The sequence below is a fragment of the Oratosquilla oratoria genome, chromosome 42, assembly GCF_046742065.1.
Source record: "Oratosquilla oratoria isolate Oo_2021 chromosome 42, ASM4674206v1, whole genome shotgun sequence".
Classification (NCBI taxonomy): Eukaryota; Metazoa; Arthropoda; class Malacostraca; order Stomatopoda; family Squillidae; genus Oratosquilla; species Oratosquilla oratoria.
Genome location: NC_134818.1, coordinates 30,659,579 through 30,675,238, shown reverse-complemented (window position 1 = coordinate 30,675,238; position 15,660 = coordinate 30,659,579).

The following is a 15,660-nucleotide window of genomic DNA, read 5'->3' as shown; positions in this document are numbered from 1 at the left end:
ATACATACATACATACATATACCAAGGCTTTTTCCCCCTTCCAAGGGAGGTAGCCACAAAGGGAAAGGCATAAAAACACTCCCACCCATTTCATCCCTAAATACACTCCACACCCCTCCCACCCTTCCTCTCATCTGAGCACCTCCTGGATGACGGGTCATCCCTGAACCCTGCCCACCGCCCTGGGTCAGAAGCAGTGTCGCAAGACACAGTACATCCACAGCAAGGCCGCTTCATTTAATCGGCGACCCCCCCTCTCCGTCCCCCTTTGCATATAAGGAGAGGACGGGGAGAAATCCCTTCGGGCTGCGTCAAAATTTACTCACACATACTACCCCACCCCCCACCCCCCCACCCATTCCTCCTCATGCAGTCACAACATCATCCATATACAACCATTCTCCACTCACCTCTGTCTTCCGTCCTCTCCCTTCCTTCCTCAACAGACATTCCCCTCTTCCCCAAAGCCCCCTTCACCCCATCCATCCACCTCATCCTAGGACGTCCCCTCATGTTCACTCCCTCCACATCTGCCTTCCATACCTCTTTTACTAGTCTTTCTTCACTCATTCTTTCCATGTGTTCAAACCATCCTAATATTCTTTCATCAACCCTCTCTCCCAAATCCTTTTTCACCCCTGTTCTCCTCCTCACCTCCTCATTTCTCACTCTATCTAGCCTAGTAACCCCCACCATACTTCTCAGACACCTCATCTCAAACACATTCAAACTCCTTCTCTCTTCTTCTCTTATGTTCCACGTTTCTGCCCCATACAGTGCTGTTGGCACAATCACTCCTTCATACAGTCTCCTCTTCGCATCCATTCCCAAATGTCTATTTCTCATTACACTCTTTAAACCACCAAGGCATTTACTCGCTTCTCTCAATCTACATTCTACCTCCACCTTCACTCCACCTTTTCCTGCTACACTTGCACCCAAGTATCTAAAACTATCCACTTCCTCCAGTCGCTCTCCCTTAATGTTCACTTCCAGTCTACTGCCACTTTCACCCCTTGTACATCTCATCACCTTACTTTTACCCACATTTATCTTTAGCTTTCTTCTATCACATACTCTCCCAAACTCTGCCACCAGCTTCCTCAATCCCTCCTCTGACCCTGCCACAAGCGCAGTGTCGTCCGCAAACAACAGCTGGCTCACCTCCCACTTTTCTCCATTTTCTTTAACCATCTCCAATCCCTGACTCACTACCCTAGCATTCACCTCTCGCACCACCCCATCCATGTATAAGTTGAACAGCCAGGGCGACATAACGCATAATACATTTGTATATATACAAAAAAATTATAGGGCACTATCTAAATGGATAATGAGTGAGGAAAATGGAGGAGAAATAAGGAAGGATGAAGTGAAGGCAGTTGTTAAGATGATGAAATCAGGTAAGGCACCTGGTCTGGATGGATGCCATGCAGAATGTCTTAAAAAAAGGAGGTACAGTGTTGGTGGACTGGCTGGTGAGGTTATTTAATGTTTGCTGGAGAGAGGGTAAAGTGCCGGAGGACTTGAGGAGTGCCTGTGTAGTTACACTTTACAAGGGAAAAGGGGACAAGTGTGAGTGTAGTAGTTTCAGAGGGATTAGCTTGTTAAGTGTAGTTGGGAAGGCTTATGGGAGGATCTTGATTGAGAGCAATAGAGGGAGTAATTGGTGAGGAACAGTGTAGATTTAGGATAGGTAGAGGTTGTGTAGATCAGATTTTTGTGGTAAGACAGATATGTGAGAAAGCTACAGGAAAAGGTGAGGATGTCTTTTGGGCTTTTATGGATCTGGAACAGGCTTATGATAGGGTAGACAGGAAGGCACTGTGGGAGGTTTTGCGGATATATGGGATAGGAGGAAAGCTTCTAGGAACTGTCAAGAGTTTTTACGAGAGTAGTAGAGTATGTGTCAGGATTAGAAATGGAGAGAGTGAGTGGTTTGAGGTAAAGGTGGGACTTCGTCAGTGATGTGTTATGTCACCCTGGCTGTTCAACTGAGGAGGGATTGAGGAAGTTGGTGACAGTTTGGGAGAGTGTGTGAAAGAAGAAAATTGAAGATAAATGTGGGTAAAAGTAAGGTGATGAGATGTATAAGGGGTGAAAGTGGCAGCAGACTGGAAGTGAGCATTAAGGGAGAGCGACTGGAGGAAGTGGATAATTTTAGATACTTTGGTGCAAATGTGGCAGGAAAGGGTGGAGTGGAGGTGGAGGTAGAATGTAGATTGAAAGAAGTGAGTAAATGCCATGGTGGATTAAAAAGTGTAATGAGGAATAGACATTTGGGAATGGATGCTAAGAGGAGACTTCATGAAGGAGTGATTGTGCCAACAGCACTGTATGGGGCAGGAACATAAGAGAGGAAGAGAGAAGGAGTTTGAATGTATTTACCTAATTGTATTATACGGGAAGGGGAGCTATGCTCGTGGTGTCCTGTCTTCATATCTCGTTTTGTCTAGACTGCTTGTTTGAGATGAGGTGTCTGAGAACTATGATGGGGGTTACTAGGCTGGATAGAGTGAGAAGTGAAGAGGTAAGGAGGAGAACAGGGGTGGTAAAGGAGTTGGGAGATGGGGTTGATGAAAGATTATTAGGATGGTTTGGACATGGAAAGAATGAGTGAAGAACGACTAGTAAAAGAGGTATGGAAGGCAGATGTGGAAGGAGTGAACATGAGGGGGCGTCCTAGGATGAGATGGATGGATGGGGTGAAAGGGGCTTTGGGGAAGAGGGGAATGTCTGTTGAGGAAGGATGGGAGAGGACAGAAGATGGGTGAATAGAGAATGGTTGTATATGGATGATGTGATACATGAGGTGGAATGGGTGGGGGATGGAGGGGTGAGGTAGTATGTGTGAGAAAAATTTGACGCAGCCGGAAGGGATTTCTCCCCATCTCCTTTTCTGCCTGGGGGGGGGATGGAGAGGGTGGGTCGCCGATTTAATGAAGCGGCCTTGCTGTGGATGTTCTGTGTTTTGCAACATTGCCTCTGACCCAGGGCAGTGGACAAGATGCAGGGATGACCCATCATCCAGGAGGTGCTAAGATACTCGTAAGAGGAAGGGTGGAGTGTTTTAGGGATGGAATGGGTGGGAATGATTTTATGCCTTTTTCTTTTTGGCTACCTCCCTTGTAAGGGGGAAAAAGCCTTGGTATATGTATGTATGTATATGTATCTAAATGGAAAAGGTAAATTTTTATGATTCGTTATAACAAGTAGATTAGAAATATTTTCACTGTCACTTAACTTGCTTCTGTATACTAAACCTTTTAGAATATTGATTTCATACAGTTTGGATATACTGAACTGCTGTATCTCAATCCTAATTCTATAGTTTTCAATTCACTAAATCAACTGAGGTTGTAACCACAGATGCCTATATTAATTGATTACAATAGATTATCTACTTTAAAAACACCTGTCAGGAGTTATTCCCGACAATCAATCAATTTGTTGTCCCTGGTCTCTTGTAGAGGACCTGCAGGCTGCAGGTAAAGCCATTATCTAGGGATTGTTTGTGTGGGGCATTGTAGTATGAGGAGTTCTGTGACCTGTATGTGGTATTTGCATTTGGGGCAGTTTGAATTGGTGGCCAGGCTTATTCTGTGTTTGTACTGTTTTAAAGTTGGTGTCCTGAGTGCAGTATACATGTTGTCTCTTCTAAGCTCATGTGTATGAAAGGCCATCCTTGGCACTACTCACTGCTTGGGTCAGAGGCAGTTCAGCAGGACACTGCATCTCCCTAGCAGGTCTCAACAGCCAAAGCTGGCTTACCCAACCGCTTGATTATATGATGTTCCCACCTCATCCACTTAAATATTTACAGAGCAGCCAAGAAGTTCCTTTGGGCTGCAACATTTTCTCATCCATTCATGGCTTCTCTCCACTTAACCTTTCTCTTGGCCTTCCCTTCCCTGCTCAACAGATATTTTAGGCCCATCAGGGCTGCACCTCCAGATGATGGTGGAGGGTTTGATGGGTTTTGAAAATTGGCAGTGGGGAGATAATTCTCTGCTGTCCATCTTGCAAAACTATCAGTAGTAGCTACCCATCATTGTTCTCTCACAGGGTTGTTTCCTATAGCAATACCAATCATCATGCAATTGGATGCCCCATTGGATTATGCTTAGGCTTCCTTCATTATTGATGATGGTTTTGTTCCTACAGCTGCCTTGAGTTTCAACAATACCACAACCCCACAGTAACTTGCGTTGGATATTTTCAAATTTTAGGTAGTCACAAAAACAAAATTGCAATAATCTTTGCTCAACCATTTAAATTTATACTTACCTGCTTTTAATGATAAGGAAGGTTCCAGTACACAGTATTGTAAATACAGTTTCAATATAATATACATGACAGATTGGAGAAAGTACAACGGTGAGCCACAAAACTTGACTCCAAATATGAAAAATAAATCCTATGAAAATTGACAAAAACACATGAATCTGTTTTCCCTAAAAGCATAGACTCAGAGGTGACTTGATACAGGTCTTTAAGATTCTAAAGGGAATTGACATAAAAAATGACAACATTTTCACACTGAGAATCCGACAAGAAATAATGGTCTTAAACTGTCGGGAAATAGATTTAATTTGGAAGTGGGTGGAAACAATTTTGCCAGCTGTGTAGTTAATGAATGGAATAAACTTCCTGCAGAGGTATTGCAATGTAGTTCAGTTTGAATCCTTAAGATTCGTTTAGGTAAACATCTAAGCAAGATGCTGTAATGCCTGCCATTTATTTTATATTATTGATTTGCTATTGTCTGTTTATTTCCTTGATTATAATTTATCATTATTTATCTTTAAATTTATTATTTACTATTTACCCCGTCTGGGGTATTGGCTGCATGTTATTGTGGCAAAGTAGCATGCAGCTGATACTTTAGGGTCTATATGGGGCGCCCCTACGGACCAGAGCCACACATCATTTTGTCTGTGATAGAGGAAGTCTGTTAATAGAGAAATGATGATACTTTTATTATACTGCGACTATCCCTCCGTTATGCTGTCCCCCAACTCCTTGTTACTGTCCTGTACAATTTCTCTGAATATTCATTTCCTTTTTTCACCTAACCTGCTTGAGTTGTACGTGATGTGTTGGCATTGAGTAAAACTAAATTGAAAGGGAGGGGTGAGTGAGTTTGGGAGTGTAGTTGGGAGATTCTCAGGAGTGAAGAGAGGATGAGGGAGAGAAGGGGTAGCTATACTAGTAAGTGAAGAGGTAGGTAAGCATGTAGTGGAGTGGAAGGAAGTTTCTTCAAGGTTGATGTGGATGAAGATGAAGCTGGGAAGGGAGATGTGGGTTTTTGTAAGTACATATGGGCCTGGTAGTGAGAAGAATGTAGAAGGGAGGCTTTTTTAATGGATTTAAATGAGTGCATAGAGGGATTAGGGAGAAATGTTAATGTAGTTGTATTGGGAGACCTTAATGCTAGGGTAGGAAATGAACCAATAGATGGAGTGATTGGGAAGTGAAAGATAGAGTAGGACCAGGAGTGGAGGAGGAATGGGGATGGTTCAAAGAGGGAGTCATAAGGTGTGCAAAGATGGTGTGTGGAACAAGGAGGATGGGAGGAAATAGGAGGAAGGGTAGTGAGTGATGGGATGAGGAAGCAAAGAAAGGGGTAGAAGAGTAGAAGCAGGCTTTCATAGATTGGTTACAAATTAGGATGAGGGAATCATATGAGAGATACAAAGTAAAGAGAAGTAAAGCATAAGATAAAGGAGGCAAAGAGGAGAGCAGATGTGAAATGGGGTAAGAGTATGACAAAAATTTGAAAGTAATAAAAAGATGTTTTGGAAAGAAATTAAGAGAGGAAGAGGAGGCAAATAAAGTAGAGAAGAAAAGGTAAAGGTGTGGATGGAGAGATGATAATGGAAGAGAAGGCAGTGAGAGGAAGGTGGGCAGAGTATTTTAGGGAGTTGTTAATGTGAAGGAGGATAGGGAAGGAAAGGTAGTTGTAGTGGAAAGTGCTAAGAAAATGATCATGATGAGTGAGGAAAATGGAGGAGAAATAAGGAAAGGTGAAGTGAAGGCAGCTGTTAAGATGATGAGAGCAGGTAAGGCACCTGGTTTGGATGGATGCCATGCAGAGTGTCTGAAAAAAGGAGGTACAGTGATGGTGGACTGGCTGGTGAAATTATTTAATGTTTGTTTAAGAAAGGGTAGAGTGCCGGAGGACTGGAGGAGTGCCTGTATAGTTTCCACTTTACAAGGAAAAAGGAGACAAGTATGAGTGTAGCAGTTTAAGAAGGATCAGCTTGTTAAGTGTAGTTGGGAAGGCTTATGGAAGGGTCTTGATTGAGAGGATTAGGAGAGGAACAGGGAGTAATTGGTGAGGAATAGTGTGAGTTTAGGACAGGTATGGATTGTGTAGATCAGATTTTTGTGGTAAGACAGATATGTGAGAAAGCTATAGGAAAAGGTAAGGATATATTTTGGGCTTTTATGGATCTGGAAAAGGGTTATGACAGCAGACAGGAAGGCACTGTGGGAGGTATTGCAGATATATGGTATAGGAGCTGTTAAGAGCACTCAAGAGTTTTTAAGAGAGTAGTAGAGCTTGTGTTAGGATTAGAAATGGAGAGAGTGAGTGACTTGAGGTAAAGGTGGGACTTCATCAGGGATGTATTATGTTGCTCTGGCTGTTCAATTTATTTATGGATGGGGTGGTGCAAAAGGTGAATGCAAAGGTAGCGGGTCAAGGATTGGAGATGGTTAAAGAAAATGGAGATAAGAGGGAGATAAGCCAGTTGTTGTTTGCTGATGACACTGCACTTGTGGCAGGATCAAAGGAGGGATTGAGGAAGTTAGTGACAGAGATTGGGAAAGTGTGTGAAAGAAGGAAGTTCAAGATAAATGTGGGTAAATGTAAGGTGGTGAGATGTACAAAGGGAGAAAGTGTCAGAGGAGATTGTATGAAGGAGTGATTGTGCCAACAGCACTGTATGGGGCAGAAACATGGAACATAAGAGAGGAAGAGAGAAGGAGTTTGAATGTGTTTGAGATGAAATGCCTGAGAAGCATGATAGGGGTTATTAGGCTAGATAGAGTGAGAAATGAGGAGGTGAGGGGGAGAACGTGAGTGAAAAGGGAGTTGGGAGATGAGGTTAATATAAGAGTAATGGGATGGTTTAGACACATGGAAAGAATGAGTGAAGAAAGATTAGTAAAAGAGGTGTGGAAAGCAGAGGTGGAAGGAGTGAAACAATGACAAGAAACAATGGTCTCAAACTATCCGGAAATAGATTCAGTTTGGAAGTAGGTAGAAACAACTTTGCCAACCGTGTAGTAAATGAATGGAATAAACTTCCTGCACAGGTAGTGCAATGTAGTTCAGTTCGAAGCTTTAAGAATCAGTTAGATAAATACCTAAGTAAGATGCTGTAATGATTATAATTTATCTTATATTATTTGCTTTTGTTTTGTCATCATTTGTCTGTCTGATTTTCATTTATTATTAGTTATATGTCAATTTATTATTATTTACTATTTACCTGTTTGTTCATTATTTAACTATACCTATGCATTTATTTGTTATTTACATTATTATAGTTTTTATTTATTGTTTTATTATTAATATGATTTTTTTTTTGCATCCGACCTAGATATGGATCAAAAGGTCTCCTGTCGGCATGCTCCGCCTTTGTAATCCTTTGTAATGTGGGGGTGAGCTAGGATGAGATGGATGGTTGGGGTAAAAGGGGTATTGGGAGAGAGGAATGTCTGTTGAGGAAGGATGGAAGAGGACAGAAGATAGGGGTGAATGGAGAATGGTTGTGTATGGATGATGCTGTGATGCATGAGGGGGAGTGGGTGGGGGATGGGGTGAAGGAATATGTATGAGAAATAAATTGATGCAGCCTAAAGGCATTTCTCCCCGTCTTCTGTTCTGCATGAGGGGATGGAGAGGGGGGTCACCGATTTAATGAAGCAGCCTTGCTGTGGATGTGATATGATTTGTGACACTGTTTCTGACCCAAGGCAGTGGACAAGATGCAGGGATGACCAGTCATCTGGGAGGTGCCAAGATAAGATGGAGGGTAGAGGGGAGTGGAGTATGTAGGGAATGGAATGGGTGGGAGTGGTTTCTATGCCTTTGTTTTTTGGCTACCTCCTTTGTAAGGGGGAAAAAGCCTTTGGAATATGTATGTACTATTTACCTTTTTATTATTTAACTTTACCTATTTATTTATTTACTCATTTTATTTATTATCATAATTTTTATTAATTTATTAGTTTATTATCATTATTATTATTATTGTTATTACTATTTTTTTTGCATCTGACCTAGTTATGGACCAAAAGGTCTCCTGTTGGCATGCTCCTCCTTTTTAATCCTTTGTAATGACCATTATCAAAGAATGTATGGCCAACAGTGAGTACCTACATGTAGTGGGTCAAGTTGTGCTTGCCAAGGGTAAGTGCCCATGGTTTCTGCTATTGTCTTGAGGGGCATTGGGTTAGTAATACAAGAAGGAACAAGGTAATTTTTATGTAGATTTGTCATCTTCCTCTCCCATGTGAAGATGAAGATATCTGTAGGGAGGTCGAGTGTACCCAGAATTAGCTCTAGCAGTTAATATTGTCAACCTGCCACTGACAGGAACCTTCAGCTCCTCAGTTTACCATGTTCAAGCACAGTCCATTTTAATAACAGAATAACTGAACAGGCATGCACTATTGGAGGTTAAGACAAATGTACATTTCTGTGTTGGTCATTTATGAAGCTGACAAATCTGAACACGTCTACACAAACTACTGGGATGAAAAGTTGACTTGGAGCACCAGTCACTGTATCCAACTAGAAATGTCTGTAAATATATCAACAGCTAAGCTCACAAAGAGCTGTACAGGGATTTCTCAATGCATGTTCAGAATATGCAAATTTGGAATAACATGAGGTAAAAAACCTAGTCATTTTTTCAAATTACATGGATTATTTAGAATAACACAATGTAAAAAATCAAGTAAACACTAGTAAAACTTAACTTCACTTAATGCAATGTCTATGTTACGCGATCCCTTCGGAAACATATCCCTTGCATAAATTGAGAAATCCCTATACTTCAAAAGCTGGGGTAATTACCCAGTTATTGTGATTGCTTGGTTAAACACTCTTTAGACATTAACCATTCTCTAGGTTGAGGACCAGAGCTCTCACATGGAGGGGGGATGCATTTGCCCTGGGGTGGCACATTTAGGGGGGGGCGGCAATTCTAGTCCTGGCATGCCGCCCACAAGGCTGACAAAATAATTATATTAAAAAAGGTCTAAGGAGCCCTAAATATTTTACTGCAATGTATGAATTTTGTTTTAGAATCAACAGAATATGAAATATTTTTCCCTTATCCTATAGGGACATTAAAGAAATTTGGTAAAATCTGTTCATTTTGCAAGCCAATAGCTATAATAGGCAGTAAGAAATGAAGGAGATGGGAAGTGATGGGGGAAGGGGAGGGTATCACCAAGAACTTTGCCCTGGGGCAGCACTTAGGCATGTAAGGGCTCTGCTGAGGACACCTACTATTAATGAATTTGTTTGGCAGCTGCCAGAAAAATAAACAAGTACATAAAGGCGCTGTCACTACAAAAAACTTTTCTGGGTTGAAAGCATGGTCTCGCCTAAACACAGTTGTTGATACAGGGTCAGGAAAATTTAATCTGTGAAGTGGTATTTTCCAGAGAGGGGTTTATACCTTGTCTAAAAATTAAGGATGAAGGCTCGTCTTATCCTTTATTACAAAGAGAGATGAAACCTTTGGTATATAAATAGACATTTTCATATGTGAATATGAGCCTGTAGCCCCTTAAGAGTAGCCAGTACATTCATATCAAAAGAGCACTTGCATTTAATTTGTGCGCTTACAGCAAACAACAAGATGAGGGTGGGTCTTTCGTAAACCAATATGACACAAAAAACAAATAAACAAAAAGATAATATAAAGATAATCATGCTGGTTTACTGGTCTTGGGCAACAAGTAGATATTCCAAAAAGTCTACAAGTAAAGGACATTAAATTGGTTAACTAGGGCACAAATATATTGAATACTATAACCATAGAAATCTGGACCTGCAGGAGACATCATAACCAAACCATTAATACAGATTCCCATTCTCTTATGTATAATGCAATTAATTGACCTATCATCTTATTACTACTTTTTTTTAATGTATAATAATACAATACACAAATTTTGAGGCGAATGTTCTGAATTTAAATAGTTTTATAAAGAATGCACCTGTCTTCATGTAATATCATATTCAGGGCTGCAGACATCCAGGGCTCAGTGGCAGCTTGTGGCAAGATGAAGTTGGACTATAGACATATGCTACAGTGTTGATATTCACATTCCCCATACCTCTCTCGAGATACAATGATTGTAATTCCCTTTGTTTTTGTTCATGTTGACACTAATACAGTTTTCCCACTTTATCTCACCACTACTGAGCCACTTATTGATTGCTATGCAATTTTGTTCAGCTGAAGGTTGGGCACCACCCAAACCTAAATAAGGGGTCTCAACCAAATGTTATCCAACTGTAATCAAGGCATGCTCTGATTAAGCCACTGATACATATGTGATCTGGACAACTGCTCTAGATTGACCCTCTCCCCAATCCAACTTTGTCATTACTTACTCTGCATAGCTGCTAGGTAATGAATGCCTTTGTCAGAGCTAGGAGACTTCAAACTATGCCCTACACTGCCAGCATGAGTTTGGTTTCTTTGCATCTAGACACCAGTACCATAGTCCACTCATTAATCATACTCTCAACTATCAGGGATACTATTTATTAAAAGGAAGACAATTTTTTTTTTGTTATGATTAATAAATAATTATTGTATGTCAGTATACATGTGGATTCACAATGTGTTAGTGTTTGGCTGGTTGCAGGAAAACTCTGGAGATAGAGTTGGTTTTAACAATGAAATGTTGGGTGCCAATTGGGGGGGGGAACGAGACGGCGACGGAGGTGACGATTGTGTTTCAAGTCATGTCTTCAGTGATCTGCTTGCGAGGGAGCAAAGGGGGGGGAGGTGGTGAGAAAGTAAGAAGCAGCAAGCCAGGCTCATATATGCTTCTCTGAGGCTATCTGAATGTTTGGGCATTGGTCTATCCTTTATATACACAGGTAGGTCATGACCCATGCTTCTAAATTGCTGTGAGGTGAAGGAAGCCACTTGGGAGTCAATAAGTTCGTGAGATGCTGAGAAGAGGTGAGGCAAAGGAGAGAGGACCAGTGAGGAGATGAGACAAAGGAGTGAGGAGGTGAGACAAAGGAGTGAGGACCAGTGAGGCGGTGAGGCAAAGGAGTTAGGACTGGTGAGGAGGTGAGGACCAATTGTGATGACTACTCCTAACACATCCCCATGGAAGTTGAGGCTGGAAGTGGTTGTGTGGAGCCTCGACAAGAAATCAAGGGAGTTGTCCTAATGACTGGGCCGGAACTTGAAGGTGGGGTAGTGCCGGCCATGAGACTGCTGGAGTAGCAGCATGTGGTGGTCTGTTTGCCACAGGGATGATGCCGAATAGGTTGGTGCATCTTGGGAGGCTGCTCAGGGGATCTCATACCTGGAACGCATCCTGGGATCACATCATACAGTGGCAGTGGAGAGTAGCTACAAAATTTCCCTGAAAAGATAGACAACTGAGAATGGTTGTGGTTGATGGGACATTAGGCTGTTGGCAGACCTGGCAGTCAGCGTTGGTAGATAGTAGACTTGATAGGCAAACTGGCAGACATGTGGTAGGTGAGAATGTAGGCAGATGACCTGGCAGACTTGGTAGGCAAACTGGCAGACAAATGGTAGCAGTCACTTTGGCAGACACCTGTGGTAGGTGAGAATGTGGGGAGTCAAATTGGCAGTCAGCAGATGACCTGGCAGGTGAGCTGGCAGACAGTAGACCTGGTAGGCACTGGAAGTCACAGTGGCAGGCGATCTGGCAGACAAGTGACGGCAGATACCTGTGGTAGGTGAGAGTGTGGGTAGTCAAATTAACAGTCAGCAGATGACCTGGCAGTCAGCAACAGCAGGCAAGCTAGCAGATGGCAGACCTGGTAGGTGAACTGGCAGTCACAGTGGCAGGCAATCGAGCAGACAAGTGACAGCAGATACTTGTGGTAGGCAAGAGTGTGGGGAGTCAAATTGGCAGTTGGCAGATGATCTAGCAGGCAGAGACAGCAGGTGGTCTGGCAGCAGTCGAGTGGCAGACAATCTGGCAGATCAAGTGGTGGCTGGCAGTAGAGTGGCAGACGATCTGGCAGATCAAGTGGTGGTGGGCAGCAGCCGAGTGGGAGATGATCTGGTAGATCAGGTGGCGGCTGGCAATCCGCAGAGCGGAATTGAGGCCCCAAATGTTGGGCATCCAAATGTTAGGCTGGTAGTCTGCCCCACATTGGACAGCCAGTTAGGCTGGTGGTCTGCCCCAGGTTGGGTAGCCAAATGTTAGGCTGGTGGTCTGCCCTATGTTGGGCAGCCTGTTAGGCTGGTTGAAGGCAAACTGGTAGAGATAGAGTTGGTTTTATTTAACAATGAAATATTGGCCACCAGTGGGGGAGGGGGGAGGAGAAACAAGATGGTAAGGGAGGTGACGACTGTGTTTCAGGTTGTCTCCAGTGATCTGCTTGTAAGGGAGCAAAGGAGAGGAGGGTGTTGAGAAAGCAAGCAGCAAGCCAAGCTCATGTATGCTTCTCTGAGGCTATCTGAATCTTTGGGCGTTGGTCTATCCTTTGCATACACGAGTAGGTCATGATCCGTACTCCTAATTGCCATGAGGTCAAATGTGAGGCAAGGGAAGTCAGAGGCAAAATGTTCTGATGCTGGTGACTCATGAAGACAGAGGGTAGGTGTTCCTCAATGAATCCAATGTTCTGTCACATGGTTGGCTGAGGTGCAGGCTGGTGAGCTGCACATGTTTCCTGAAGGAGGCTTTGTGTGATGGTCATGTGGCGGACCCTAGCAGCCTAGTGCCTCTTTGAGAACTTGCCTGTTCTAAGTAACCTATTTCCACTTTACTGATGCTTTAAAACTCACCGGGTCAGCTAAGTTTTTTATGTAAATTACTAGTAAAAAGTGTGTGAGGACCCCAACTAGAAGCCTAGTAAATGAATCACAGAATGTGTATGGATATGGTCTGGATGAAGGCAAAAGGGAAGACTTTGATAGCTGGTTTGCGAGTTGAAAGATGAATGTGTTTGCACTGAATGAAACAAAACTGAAAGGGAAAGGCAAATTGGAGTTTGGGAGCATGGTAGGTAGAGTGTAAGGAATGGCAAGAAGGCAAGGGAGGGGAGCTGAAGTGATGAAATGGGTATGTGTATAGTGGAGTGACTTGTCATTGAAGATGATGTGGGTGAAGGTGAGTGTAGGATGGGATATGGGCATTTGAAAGTGCAATTGGCCCTGGTAATAAGAAAAATGAGGAAGAGAGGGAAGAATTTTAGGTCGATTTAAATGAGTGAGAAGAGTTTTGGGAGAAATGTAAATGTAGTAGTGTTGTAACAAATTATAAAAGTATGCTGAACAAAAATAACTTCTCTCAGTAAATTGTCACCTGTTGCTGAATGTGAGTTCAGTACAGGAGAATATGAACAAGAAAGAGCAAGACCAAAATCATATGAGTAGGATGCTTCCTAGCACAGTTAGAAAACAGTAACAAATCAAGATGGATGGCTGATAGTGAGTAACATGCTTTTCAATATAGCCAAGCTACTGCTGCAGCAACAGGCAATTGTTAAGTATTAGCTGTGCATTATGTAATGGTAATTTTGATCAATTCAGAGGCTCCTAATGTAACCACACATGTTGAATATGGAAATTAGAACATGAATTATGTTGTTACAGATCCAGAACCTACCAAACTCTGCAGTTTATATTAATTTTGGTAGTATTTCAAATCTTGTTAATATAAATTAACCTTGATTACTTCTTAGAAGTATTTGTACATATAATGTAGGTGGATGGCATGTAATACTTTTATGGCTCGTACAGACCTCAGACAAAGGGTGTCTTGATTTAAGACTACCTTTAAACCATGATTTTCAGGGTGAAAAGATTAAGCTTTGATAAGAGAAACTATTTCCCATAGCTGAAGTGGCCTTGCTGTGGATGTGCTATGTCTTGCTGCATTGCTTCTGACCCAGGCACTGGGTAGGAGACAGGGATCATTCTTCATCCACAAGGAATAAGATGAGGGGGAAACAAGGCTGGTGGATGGGAGTGGAATGGGTGGGAGTAGGTGCATGTCTTTGACTTGACTACCTTCCTTGTAATAGGGAAGAAGCCCTTGGTATATAGATAAAAAATAGCTTGGTATTAGCCTGAATAAATATGAAAGGAGACTATACTTATTAATCTATCAATCCATTGCCCCAGCTCTCTCCTGCAAGAAACTCGGCTCACAAGTAACTGACTAGTCACCAGATTGACCCATAAGTCACTTATGAGTTAACTTAAACAATTTTAAAACTTTGTAGGTAATTAGGGGTGTTTTCCTTCAGCTGAATAAAACTATTTGATACTATAAAAGGTTAACATATGAAAGAGTTAATAAAATATAAAAGGCTGTGTATATGTGGATTTCATGGACCAAAAGGTCTCCTGTCGGCATGCTCTGCCTTTGTAATCCTTTGTAATGAATACACATATGTTAGTATGTATATTGTTTGACATATTTATGTATTTACGTATTTGTATTTGCCTACTTGTATGAGCCATGTTTTTTAAGTACCATTTTGAAATAAAATGAAACAGGTAGACTTTTTATAACAATTTTATTTTTACATGAAAGCCTGTACTGTAATCTACTTTTCAACACAATTATGGAATCCTCTGACTGTGTTTAGGTTTGTGAGTATTTAAAATGCCTCCTCCGATTGAGAATTCCGCCGACTGTGAAATACGCACTGTGATTCGTTTCCCTACTGTTAAAGGCGTGAAAGCAGCTGAAATTCATCGTCAGATCAGTGAAGTGTATGGAGAAAACATTATGAGTGATGGGATGGTGCGGAAATGGGTGAGAGCTTTTAAAGATGGCCGTACAAATGTGCATGATGAGGAACAAAGTGGATGACCTTCACTCGTTCACTTGCTCCTCATCATGCACATTTGCATGGCCATCTTTAAAAGCTCTCACCCATTTCTGCACCATCCCATCACTCATAATATTTTCTCCATACACTTCACTGATCTGATGATGAATTTCAGCCACTTTCACGCCTTTAGCAGTAAGAAAACGAATCACAGCGCATATTTCACAGTCGGCAGCATTCTCAATCAGAGGAGGCATTTCAAATACTCACAAACTTAAACACAGATGATTCTGTAATTATGTTGAAAAGTAGATTACAGTACAGGCTTTCATGTAAAAATAAAATTGTTACAAAAAGTCTACTTGTTTCATTTGTATTTCAAAATGGTACTTAAAAAACATGCCTTGTAGTATACTGTACAGGAAAGGGGCTATACTCATGGGGTCCAGTCTCTTTTTCTTGTCCTATCATACCCTGTCTAGGGTATTGGCTGCATGTTATTGTGGGGTTAAAAGCTGCTCTCTAGTATGCAGCTGATACTCTAGTGTCTATATGGGGCAACCTTACAGACCAGAGCCACATATTTTGTCTGTGGTAGAGGAAATCTATTCACAAAGAAA